Below are 14,001 nucleotides of genomic sequence, written 5' to 3' on the forward strand. Positions count from 1 at the left end.
TTTTGTATTGTAGTTAGTGATATAAATATCACCTACAGTAATTCATACTGAATCAATTTATTATTTTATTATTATTATTATTATTTTATATTACTAATTTTCATCTAGCCTTGTGTTTAAATTTATGAATCTTGGTAAACATATATTTTTTTTTAAATTTCTTTTAAACATGTCCCTGAACATCAAATGAACTTCTGGGCTTACTAAAGTTGGAAGTCCCATAAATATTAAATACATAACATTAACCATTAAAACATTTTCTTAGTAATTGAGAGACCTTCAATACAATGTTAACAAGAGTGCAATCTCCAATTCAACAAAGACAAAGTGGATATGTTTCATAATTATTCAGAGATAGACTTTAATTTTGTTTTCCGTAGATTCTAAAACTTATAATCTACCACTGTTCAATTTCAAATTTATTTTCACAAAGTGGATACTTTTCATAAGTATTCAATGACATACTTTAATTTTGTCTTTTCAATACAGATTCTTAAACTTACAAATCCACCACTGTTCAATTTCAAAGATATTTTCATTAATTACAGCCTATGCAAAACATGACACAGAGGGTACTAGAAGCAAACCTTGTTTGATAAAAAATCAATTGTCAACAGTAGTGAAAAAATAAATAATTTAAACCTCTCTTTTCTCTCTTTCAAGTTATTAAGTTCTCCTAAATATTAAATAAATAAACTGTATTATATTTAGCTGTATGTTAATAACAGTAATAATAAGTAAATTATTAATATAACAAGCAATATAACCAAAATATGCCATATAATTTTCCAATAATATTGTGTTAGAACATGATCAAACACTATTGTATGTTTTGACTACTGTATGTGATTGAATAAATTTTAATAAATCAAATCTTGAAAAAAAAAAATCAATTTTCTCTAGGATTAATTTATGGAGATTATAGATGATGTTATTAAAAGGTCCTTTCATGTTAAAACAATTAGAACACTTTCTTTTCATTATTGTATACTTTTCAAGGTATATCAGGGATCAGCTTTATAATTAAGTACGCATTATCAAACACTCATTGTTATCTAATCCATAGAAAGGACATGTTGATAACATAAAGAGAACATCATTACAGTAGTCTACACTTTTTAAAACCCTATTATGTAAAATCACCTATAAAAAAAAAAATATTAGTTTATCACCTAGGCTAGGAATGTGATGAGGGAGGAAAGCTTTTTTTTTTTTTGATTTTGCTAAAGCCAAATACTACCCTTGGGTTGTATGCTGGTGCATTAATATTCAAAGTAAAACATGATTGAGATAATGCAAACAATATCTACTAACTATTAACTAAAAAATGAAAAAAATAATAATAAAGAAAAAAAAAAACTCAAACGCATAAAATATATATAATATAACATATCTCATATAATATAAAGTGAAAAAACAAACAAATGATAATATAAAGTGTAAAAACAAACAAATGAGAAGCTATCTGATTTTAGAGCACAGCTTTAATTAGATGCATATTAAACACTCATTATTATAAGAATTGCATGTTGATAATGTGAAGAGAATCATTGCACTACAATCTGCACTTTTGTAAACCCTATTATGTAAATCACCTTAAGCTGCCTTCTCTACCCAGGGAAGCTCAGAAGATATGAGCATGGCAGGGCCTATAAATCTACTGGTATCTTACCTATCTCCTTGAAAGAAATCCATTTTGTAGGGGGTATGACCATGGAGGTAAATGGTGCAACTATGAAATAACAATAGAGCTACTGTGACTTTAAAAGCTAAAAAGCCCCAAATCCTTTTCCACATTGTGGAGATAACTTATCTGCTGATGCCAATTTAATTGCGATATTAGAATTCAAAAGAAAAAAAAAAGCATCAAATCATTATTATTGGAATTCAGGTTTCAGCCTTAAGCATAATATTACCGAAAATATTTACGGATCATAAATCCATGCTTTTAACAGTAACATATGCATTACTATGATAATATTGTCAATCAATCATTTATATGCCAACACATTGAATCTGTATGTGCATATGTAGCATACAAAAGTCAGAGTTTAAGTACGTGAAACATGGTCACGTACAAACAGGCTATACTAGATGCGGCAAGTGCTCTCGTTTACAATTGATACTTCTCTAAACATCAAATACTCCTATCGCATTAGCAAATTAATCTGCTGACATTGGCAATTCTATTTTTTTATGACGTGATGTTTACCAGAAAATGTCCAGATTTTTTTATGGAATATTATCAATGCTATGAAATTACAATGTGAACACTTTTAAAACAAATGAGATCTACAAGAAGAATTTATATTATTCAGTTATTTTGATATAAATTAAACTTAAAATATAATAAAAACAAATTGATTTAATTTATTAAAATGAAAGTCAATATTAATATAAAAATTACAACTGTATTTTATCAAAATAAATTGTTTTCTTTCTTCATACATTTCTTTCCCCAAAAAAACTCTTTAATGATCATTTATATCACTGATATTGATTATAAGTTTAATATTATGTGCAAATATTTAAAATGAAGGCATATCAAGTTTATCTTTGTTCAATATCAATGCTTGGCGAACTAGTGCAGTGTTCCATATTTATGCAAAGATGGTGAAGGAAGTTACTTCCAAATGGATTTTGATTCGGCACCAAGCAGCTCAGTAGCCAAGTCGGATTTGAACTTGGCACCAAGCCCCAGTTGCCAAGCGGACTTAAGTTTGAATGCAGACATTTTCTTTTTCATAAAATTCTACATAGAATGATAGACAAATATGTATCATATATATACTTTATAATTGATATCAACATCAGAGCAAGATGTTTTAAAGTTTATAACCTTTATTACATGCGTGTATACAGTAGGAGAAACAGATGAGTGCCCCCGGGCAATGCCCTCGTTCAACATCACTCATGTACTGTCTCCGTAAACACAATTATGATAGCAATATTGACAGGAAATTAGAATATAATTCTTCATGAAAAAAAAAAATCATTTTTTATCATTATCTTTTAAACTGGGGAACGGGTTCAAAGTCCCAAGAGGACCTAGAATTCTTTAAAAATTCTCATCATTTTATATAACAAATCTACATAATTTGTTATTGCCATCAAAAAGATTAGAAAATGCAGCGATAAAAACAGATTTTTAAGAACTCCATGTTAACTGCATTGCATCAATCATACGTTAACATTTATAGTAACGGCGCAATAATTGCGCCTGAAAACATCTTCAACTTTTGATCTGTAACATTACAAGTTTAATAGTTATTAATGTCCAAAGCGAACATTCATTTAGTCTAAGATGTAGGACTCCCATGGAAAGGTCTCGTTTATAATCAATCTATTGATTCTAATGACATTTTCGTTGCACAGGCTATGACCATGCAGAGCAGTGATACTTTACTTCTGAAGACTTTTATGAAGGGAACAGATGTAAAACTTAATCAATTAAATAATGAGTCTCGCCTTCCATAGAGCAGTCTTCAAAGAGGACAACATTAGGGATTCTTCAATTCATCACATAATTAAATTAAGACATCCTGGCTTGAAATGAGTTTGTAACATCATTATATCACCTGTATTTATTAACCCAGATATTACTCTACTACTACAACATGGATTAATGTAGGGCTCTAGTCTGTAGAGCAATGTTTAACATGGCAAGTTTTTTTTTCTCAAGAAAGCATCATTGTATCATAATTACTGTACCTCAATTCTCTAAACGACAATTAATAATAAGCTCCCCTAGCCAACTCTTATGGAATAAGTTTACTATCTACCTTACATACAACATACACTAGTGTATGATATAGGCCTGCCATCCAAAGGGCAATTTTAAACAGAATAATTTTCTTTTTTTCTCTCTCTCTCTCTATTTTCTTTATTAAAAGGTACATTTGATTACCTAAGCAACAAGAAGAATCCAGCAATTAGATAACTTTTCCATCACCTATACTAAGTTTTTAACGCAAGTATATATGTACATTTGTGAATATAATTATTCATCCAGTAAATATAATATATAAAATAAATCTTTTCAACAGGACTTACTTTTTTATTAGATGACAATGTTTCACAAGCAAGTCCAGTTGAAAAAATTATTTTATACACAAGTATAATGTAGTTTTAAAAAGGGAAATTTAATGGGATGGGAAGAAGGTAAATAATAATAATTGTCTATATTATCTTACTACTTTAGAAACAATACAAATAATAACAAGGTTGAATACTACGAATGTCTAACTTTAAATGGAAATGCCATCTACTCATCACATGATAACATACATTTACGGTAGTGTATAGAAGGCCTGCATTCCAGTGGGCAATCTTCAATTCGATGGAATACAACTGAAAAGCTTTTTTCCATTTAAAATGTATTAATAATTATGTTACTATTTTATTCTAGTTTTTCAAATATGTTCATTTGCTCTTAGGGTCTGAAGATTATACTAAGATTTATTTGTTTGTATAATAGAGAACACATATTTAGGGACATCACCTTTAGGACCAAAAAAGTGTCCTCTTACAGTACTGTAATAGGGGAATCCCCATTAATAGTGGTTGGTAGTGTTATGGAACTTTCTTTCACTTTTCAGTTAAAAAGTGTCCCCTTCAGTAATCCTAAAGGGAGATTCTACTATAATTAAATAATAGTACAACAACATTTGTTCAGGGTGGTTTTCCATTTAATGTATTGCATCTTCATTGAGAAAAAATACAAATTAATTACAATTTTTATATACATTTTAGTAATGGTACATAATTTTCCTTTATAAAACATGATAGCAATATCCAATGGAATGTGTTGCATCATCCCAGCTGAGCAATATATAAGCATCGATATGATGTAAGCATTCCTAAATAATAGTGCATTAAAACAATGACGCAAGACACCAGGATATCTCATTGATGTCACACACAGTGGTAATGATAATTGCCTCCACTCAAAACCAAAGACATCAATAAAATATTGAAACCAGCAGATTATGATCGCAATATATTCGAGTACAAGAAAAAAAAATGTGTATTACACATTAAAATGCCGTTTTTTTTAGTATCATTATTGTGCAATGTAAATTTAAGCCACAAAAAAATCTTGATATTTTTTGGCCTGGCATATCTTCTATAACAACTATAAAATGAAGATAGATATTTTTAACAATTTTTTATTCATGTCAATTAAATGTTCAAGCATGCAAGTGTAAAAAAACCCTTTCTTTTTGGATCTAAAAAATACTTGTGATATACCTGACATTAATGGTTAATAAACCATGATTTATGATTGATTGATTTATTTGCTTTTATACATTTTTAGCAGTAACATAAAACTATTTTTTTTTTCTGTGCTACCATTGCCAGAGGTTAGCATCCAAATACATTATATAATTTCGACATACAAACAAAATTTTTATGGAGAGCAGCAAGGAAAAAACTCCTGGTATAATTTATGTTAATGGTTAATAAACCCTGATATTTTATTTTAATTGATAATGAGCAGTGACAAAAAAATATATACTATTCTTTTTAGTACCAATGTTGCTAAAGCATAACATCAACATTAATTATACACATTAAAATCAATTTCAGCTGTTATTACAAGAATAATTAAATTTAAACATTAAGGTGTAAGATTAAGGGGTTATTTTGACTTTTTATTACAAAGATGGCTTTTTTAGTTTTTTTTGTTTTTTGTTGTTTTTTTTGTCAAGTTGTTCACACTGTTATTACAGTATGATCGTTAGTTTAACCTTGAATACATTTTTTATTTTGTTTTCTAAAATTTTATACCACATAAAATAAACATAAAATAAATAAACACATGTATCACAGAGTTTTTTTTTTTTATAGGTAGTTATGTAACAAAGTGGTATGAGGCCCTAGCTAAGGCTTCTTCGGGCATACCCTGCTAAGCTCTGCCTGCTTTGGCGTATTTGCTGTTTTAAAGAAGTATTTTGATGTTGAAATTATCCCCAGGGTCCTCTTAGGCCTGGGGGCCCCAGACTTTAGACAGTGAGAGTTCACAGTGTAGCTGTTATGCCACTGGTTATAGGCCTATTCTTAGCGTTATTGCATGAGTTTGGAAAGGAAAAAACACATTTTTGGGGGCATACAGTAATATTATTCTAAAATGTCTTAGACCAGCTTAAAAATGCCCAACATTGCCCAGTTTCTCTATGCAACAGGAGGCTAAGCCCACTTGGCTTCCACCAGGGCTATGGCCCTGAACCCCATGGGAAATGGTCAGGCCTCCCTGTTGGAGAACTTTTCCTACCACCACCCACCCCCTTCCAATGAATGTATATCAAATAGCTACCACTGCCTGAGCCAGGCCAACACACATAACTGTAACACATGGATACTCATTGCTTAGAGGACTTGACTTTCTGTAAGATTTTCTAAAACTATACCACCATTATTAAAATAAATATGGATTTGAAAAAACAAAAACATACACAGCTGGAAAACATAAACGTTATTTATTCAATATGCTAAAAAAATTATTCAGTATGTCTTTATATTGATTCTTTATGAGAGTGGTTCTAATTTGTTTTTATTTTTGTCAAATATGAAAGTGAAGATTCCTGTATTATGATAGCACGCTCAATAACACAAGATCATGTTTAGCCATCTCTGATTAATGAGAGTAAATTGGCCAGCAACAAGAATCTAACCTTAGCTCAGCAGGGTCAAATTGCCCTAACCGAGAACATCAAAGGCCTAGTATGATCCTTAACTCTTAATAATAATTTAATTATTATTTATAATACCATGTAATAAAATAAGTCACGCAGTTCGATGCAAAAATTTCTGTTCGTATGCTCTTTTTTTTTCGAATGAAGTAACAGTGAAGCTCCAAGCTGGAGCTGATTGAAATTCCAAACATGTAATTCATTAAATTTTTACAGACAATACAGTACTCAATATTAAAAAAGACAGTTATTACATTTAATATCAAATAAATTAAGAATTGACATACATTATTTTGCCATCTACATTCAAAGAAGGAATTAAGCATCAATTAAACTCTGATATTGTATAATAAAAATAATATCAGTAAAGATTCAATTAAGTTATTTACTCATTTTATTTTACTATTTTATTTTTTTCTTACCTTTTATCAGTTGAATAAGAATAAATCCCAAAAGAAAATTCTTCACTGGAATCATGGAAGAAATTGTCATTTTAACACAGTAAGTTATATTTCATCTGGACTTCAAGTGAGCTTTACATCAAGTTGTCTTTAGGGTGATTCGAGCGCCTCTCACACACATTATCACTGCTGTAATGTCCTTTCTATTTGGGAATAGCTCTCAGAAGGAATGGCATAGTCCATTATTGAAGTAGGGGTTGAATATTTAAACCAACTGACAAACAGGAAAATAAAATATAGAAGGTATATGAAGACTGGTTTTCTTATAGCCCTATTGTTTCTAATAATGTTTAAATTACTTAGTAATGTCTATGTAAAGAATTAATGTTGAGAAAGAATAAATATTGGATAGAAAATTTACTTGGTTACTTAAATATGACCTCACACAAATGATCAGACCCAACAAATGAATATGCATTTTGGAAGATTACATTTTACTTAAGGGGTGGGAACAGGAAATTGGGACTAGTTGATTTTATGGACATTTCCTAATTTTAACCAAATTTGTTAACACTTTTTAGGTAATCATTCTCACCTGTGGCCTGCTATTGTACTTAAAATAGCAAATGTCCTTCATCTTAATTAACTGCAAATCAGAATATCCCATAAATGGTCAAGTTGTCATTGCTTAACTTTCTTTGTCTTGGTAGTAACATTCGCTGAAGACATTTTAATTGTTGTTTTATTGTGAAAAGGATTTGACAATGGCTTAGCAAAGAACAAAAGCCCTAATTCCAAGACTACAAGTTCAAATCTGTTCAAAGCTATTCAGTATAAGGTGACTAATCGAGTTACAACATCGAGAACAAAATGTTAAAATAGGCGTATTGGTCTTCATAAAATTTTACGGGACATTGTATTACTTCTCAAGACTAGGTTAACTGACAAACATTGTTACGACACTGTGCTATGTCAAATACTGGTCTTAATTTAAAACTCACATAATTTTCTGTGTTTTATGAATCAATCAGATTAGTAAGGCTCAACTTATAATATTAGATTACAGGTAACATATAAAATAGCCTCATTGAATGTCATAATGTCTTCATTAATTTGTACAGTATTTTCTGTTGGCTATAAAAAGGGATATACTACTAATGAAGATGGCTATGACAAAAAAATGTAAAAAAAAAATATTAAAAATGAAAACAATGACAATAAAAATAACCAATAAGGCAATAGCAACTATAATTTAACAATACTAAGTCTACTACTGAACTATTACTACTTTACATAACATAATATTAACAATTAATAAAATAACATTATTTCTTAAAGATGTACTGTCCTATCCTATGCAAAAAATACCAAAAAAATATCATAAAAATAATTTTTTAAATTAATTTGCTCATTTTGAAGTACGGTAATATTCATATTATCAACCTGAACATAGGAATTAATGTACTGTACTAGAAATTGCAAGTGAAGTGCTGCGAAGTACAACTGCATATAAATGTTCTTCGAACAAAATTATTTATGCGAGTCAAGTGAAAATAATGAATAATAAAAATATAACAAATAATATGAGACACGACCCATTGTCTATATTAGAACACTGACGAGCTGACGTAGAAACATAGTAAAAACGAGCGTTTGTACCGTGTATGCCGGTCTACAACAAGCGTCGCCTAAATGTAATAATTAGCACGCTGAAATAGGCTAGTAAATAAGTTTAACTGGGTTTGTAAATAATATTGGCCTCAAAATATTGTGGCTGAGACATGGGCCTAGGAAACCTAGAAATATAGTAAAAACGCTGAATAGTAATACTCGAGCGTTGCCACATGTGGACGTTGGTACGTGTAGGTTAGTCTACAAACGTCGCCTAAAGTAATTGATTTTACCCGGCAGAACGAAAGAAGGAAACTTCGCTTTTCAGTTGTCTTGACAAACAATGACCTTTCAGGGGTCAAATTGCTGTCAAGAATATGAATTGGCTGCTTCGCAGCAATAATAGTAAATTTCCTTTAACCCCAATATTACTAACAGCTGAAAAACCCTTCTCTCCAAATAGTGTCAAATGCCTTTTTCTAAATCTAAAAATGCAAGAAATGTTGAAATTAATGAAAATGTATTAATTATTGAAAATCAACATTTCCTCTATTCACTGATTGATAACCTAATCAGACAACAGATACAAAACGTGATTTTAAGACTTGCATGTGTGATATTAATCAAATAACTACAGTATTAACAGGTTTATTCTGTCATGACTCTCTTCATGATTGGGTTTCAATCACCATGGAGGTATAGTTTCACTGATAAAGATCTATTTGTTCACAAATACAACAATGCCCTCGAAAAACCCTCCACCGGAATCAATTCTCCTAAACACTTTGAAGTGGACAATCATTGTAAATAACATTGCGTGTGATCCCAAACTATATAACTATATTGCCACAGGTTATAGACATAATTAACTACAATTTAAAATCACTTGTAATTTTGTTCTCTTGTATAATAGGTTGAGGGTAATATTACACTGCTGATAAATTAAAGGATCTTGTATCGGAATTGACTTCATTAATATATTCAAGTGCAGTTTCTCAATTCATTGATTATCCCATACAGGATAAAGCAAACACTTCTATAGATCTCTTTGCTGCAATTTTATCTGTGTAAATCTCTTCTTTTTGGCCCATTTTTTTTACAAGAAAAATTTTTACCGCAGGCAGTAATAATAGAAATACTGTTCGTCTTAGGAACTGTAATTACCAAAGTATACAACGATGCACGTATTTCAATTCTTCATACTTTTATATTTTTCCCTAGGAAATTTTTAATTACACGGAATATTCATATAAGCCATATCTATCACCTTAGGGTAGGATGACACAGAAATTACTGTGCTAGTTATCTTCATATCACATAGGTATGCGCACTTTCAAATCGTGTACACAATAATACTAATCTATGGAACATACCTTTATTTCATTTCATCATTACCTTTAACATTTTTTTCACGGAAAACCAATATATTTGCAATTACAAGTATATTAACAGTATAATATGTAGAATTGACTTCTTAATGCATGAGTGTACTTTTCAAAACAGGTTATCACTAATATACATTGATCTGAGAAACAAACTTTTATATTTTTATTATTATAATCTTTACAAAACTTTACAATCAAATATATTTGCAATATTGCTAAGTAATAAAGGCTACTATATGATGCAATAAATTAACCAATGATTGGTTTAAAAAAAAGTGGAAGTGATAATATTTGAGAATGTGAAGGCAAAGCTAGGCTAACAACCTCTTCAAAATTACACTGGCTACAAACTCAATATCTTACAAATGGAAAGAAATTTAAATTGCTGGACTCGGGTACCCTATGTTTAATTCAATTATCATCTCACGCTTTGCTTCTGGGCTCAGAAAGACAGAATAATGTCACTCGGCGCTTGCTGTTAACTCTTTGGTAGTTTAATGGCGTAGTTGATGTATAGAGATAATGAGGTGATCGGCAAATTTGTGACCATTAGGCTTAAAACAGAAACGGGCATTACACTCAGCAATTCAACTGTATATACAGTATATTTTGCTGGTGTAGACCTAGTTTCATTTTCTTCATGCAATAGACCTAGATTAACTCACTGCAGTATGCCTATACCTACATTATATTGCATGTTTTGTTGCCTTAAGAGATAAAACGGACCGCTGCATTACCTAATCCAATTGAAGTCAGCTGTATGCATTGGAATTGATTATCACCACTATAACGTTACAATTATACAATCCAAATATTTTTATTAGCAAACATAGTAAAATAATATTAGTGTACATGCTGATCTATACCGCAAGTAAAAAAAATTAACCTAAAAAACGGACAACCACTGGTATGTGGCAAAGATTATATAGCGTAATTCTCTCATGTTTAAAAGCAAACAGTTATTTTTTTAAATAAATTGTAAAAGTGTCAAAGAGCTGGGAATAAATCACGAAGCACTCAAACACAAAGCCGATCAACAAAGCACGCCAAGGAGATGCACGCTCTGAGAGAATCGCACAGACGGTAAAGATGCGTTATAAACAATGTGAAGTAGCTCGTAAATATGCTGAAAAAAAATTCTGGCAACGTGGGAATCGTGAAGTCATACGTGATTATACTTAGTATAGCAATGTGACAGGAGTTTTTTTCCATTAAGTAATCATTCAACTATAGTTTTAATCATAATAGCGATGCGTTTTTATTTACAGCGGGTTATTACGGAACTTTGTTGAGCATTTGAGGAGAGTTAAACATGAGTGTTTTAGTAGCACTAAAACAAACAGATTATCATTGATCCTGATGGTGATATTCCATCATTTCTTTTCAAACATGGCAATCAGGATAAACATAGTATACCAAATTATTATCATTATCATTTACATAATTATCAAAATAAATGACAATATTCTTTACTTTTTGAAAATTTAAAACTAATACCCAATTTAAATGTCAAAAATTAAATATTTAAAATAAAGAAAATTAAAATACCCATATATTAGAATTGGAATCAACCGGGTTAAATTCCGTTTAACCATATTTATTTATTCTGTCTTTATACTAAAATAACATTTTCAGTAATAAAACATACCAAAGTACAGTAGTTCAGCATTAACAAAAAAAGGAAAGAAAAGAAAACTATTAAAGCAACATAATTAAAAACAATTTCTTAAAATATTGACAATACAGTAATTTACATGAATAATGCATGACAGAAGAATTTGATACAAGTTATGTTATAAAGGATTTGAAATAAGTTTCAAAATTCAAAAGTGCCATGGAATCGAAGTTTGTTTTAATATTATACGGGAGTTATATTAGAACTCAACCTAGATAATTGATACTCTCTTGGAAGCCACTGCTAATAGACCAAAGTTTCTCAAGTATGCAGAGATTCAATTTCTTTAGGACGAAAGCGAAGTAATGATTACTAAAATCTTGCAGTGTAAACAATAAAATCTGTAGCTGTCACACCCTACGGTCATTTCTGAAACAGTACACATTTACGGCATATTAATAAAAATATCCAAATGCGAGCAACGTAAACATATTCATAACATATCATGTGATACATGGTACAATCCATCATCGGTTTCCGCCTTTTGTCTCCTAAGCTGACATTCAATAGTACTGTATGTTGTTTAATTGGCTTCTGTCAGGGTAGGAGTGATTTGGTGTTATGTCAATTAAACTATATACATTGAGTTCAGTGATATTTTAACAATAGCTGAAATATAATCCATCATCATTTAATGCCTGTCTTCAGAGCAGATGCTCTCCACTATGTTATTCCATTTTTTTAAATTTGACAAGGGGACAGGATAGTTTTGTGTTGTGCCAATTGCAATACAATTAGTTCAGCAATATTGCAAAAATTACACACTTTTTGATTCTTTCCTTTAAAAACACATATATTCACAAAATAAAATGTTATTAATTCATCCAGAATAGGAAAAAATAGATTTTGCTTGTGTTCCTTATTGGTCTGTGCAGAAATGATTACAGCTTGTCTCGATAAACTGCCCTGGACACACAGGTTGCACTGGGCAGTGACGTATCTAGGGGGTTTCCGGGGGTGGACGCTCCCTCACCAGAAATAGCTTGCTTTCCCCAGTCAACCCTCCTCTCCATTGAAAATGCATAAAGCAGAAAATCATGCTCAAACAGTTAAAATTCACCTCACATCGCATTATTCTGCAGGCTAGCGTCTCCTCAGTTCGCCTTTGCACCCTACCTACCTCCGCATCACACTCTTTTATCAGCCTTTACTAGCCCTTCTGCTAATACCCCTAACTATTCCATTCCTAAAAGTAAAACAAACAAAAAAAAACAGCTTTTGGATTAAAATATTTCAAATATACTAGGCCTTACCTTCTCTGTGCACGCCAACTATTTTTCAATTTGATGTATAATGTATCATGTTCTTGATGAAAACTGCAAATAAAATATAATATGGACTTATAAACTCTGATTATTATTACTGTCAAAGTAAATTATATATTTGTCCTAACAGTACACTTCTGATAACAAAAATTTTTATTGTAAGGTCAACAATTTTTTTGTTTTAATTTAGGTTCACAATAACAAAAATTGCAAACAAATATTGGCACAAGATAAAATGATAACCATTATTACTATTTCTATAGGATTTATATTCAATGTGTTCATTTTCAAAAAGAATTTCTCAATCCGTGTTTCTTCCCCGGACATAGGATACAGAATCAATCATAACGTACAACCTCCTTCGTTCCCGGGGGAATATCGCTATCTATGCATGTGATTCAGCACCGACATGTTACATTTTGAATCATTCAGGTTATCGGGTATCCATATATAAGCATAATTACAAACCATCTCGCATTGCTCGGGACGGTACCACATTTCAAAGTCAATTTTAATGCAGCGTTTCAAATGGGTCCATCTGAAACTTTTGATTCTCATTAACATTATATCGTCGCACAAAAATCGTTGTCAAGACAGATCAATCATATAGCGTGTGAATCAGTACCACTAGGCAGGAACGTGTTAATGAATGCAGATGTCATTTCTGAGAATTGGTTGATAGTAGATGCGGTACAGTAGATATAACGTAAAATTTGCCCTTTTAAATATTTAGTGAGCTGCGTGACTACCATGTTCAAGCCAGTGTAGTACAGATTTCATTCACTGCACATGGTAAGAAAATTGTTTCCATATTGCTAAAAATTATTGAACACGGTAGATATTTGCGCAAAGCCACAAATGAAAAAATTAGTTGTATAGCCACCCCATGCAAAAGCTATGTACTATGCCAGAACAATCGTGTGTGTCCAGCTTGAAATCTCTGACATCTGAGCCAGAAACTTATTAAGAATA

General features: G+C 30.9%; 1 long non-coding RNA gene across 1 annotated transcript in view; it reads right to left on the minus strand.

Moving 5' to 3' along the window:
• Positions 1 to 10,230: 10,230 nt before the first annotated feature.
• Positions 10,231 to 14,001, minus strand: part of LOC117108388 — a 29,735-nt gene continuing 25,964 nt past the window's right edge. The window contains exon 2 of the long non-coding RNA XR_004445362.1: positions 10,231 to 12,950. This is a non-coding gene — a long non-coding RNA (uncharacterized LOC117108388). The remainder of the gene's footprint in view (positions 12,951 to 14,001) is intronic.

The sequence above is a fragment of the Anneissia japonica genome, unplaced genomic scaffold, assembly GCF_011630105.1.
Source record: "Anneissia japonica isolate Jap-2015-1 unplaced genomic scaffold, ASM1163010v1 scaffold426_len1935630_cov189, whole genome shotgun sequence".
Classification (NCBI taxonomy): Eukaryota; Metazoa; Echinodermata; class Crinoidea; order Comatulida; family Comatulidae; genus Anneissia; species Anneissia japonica.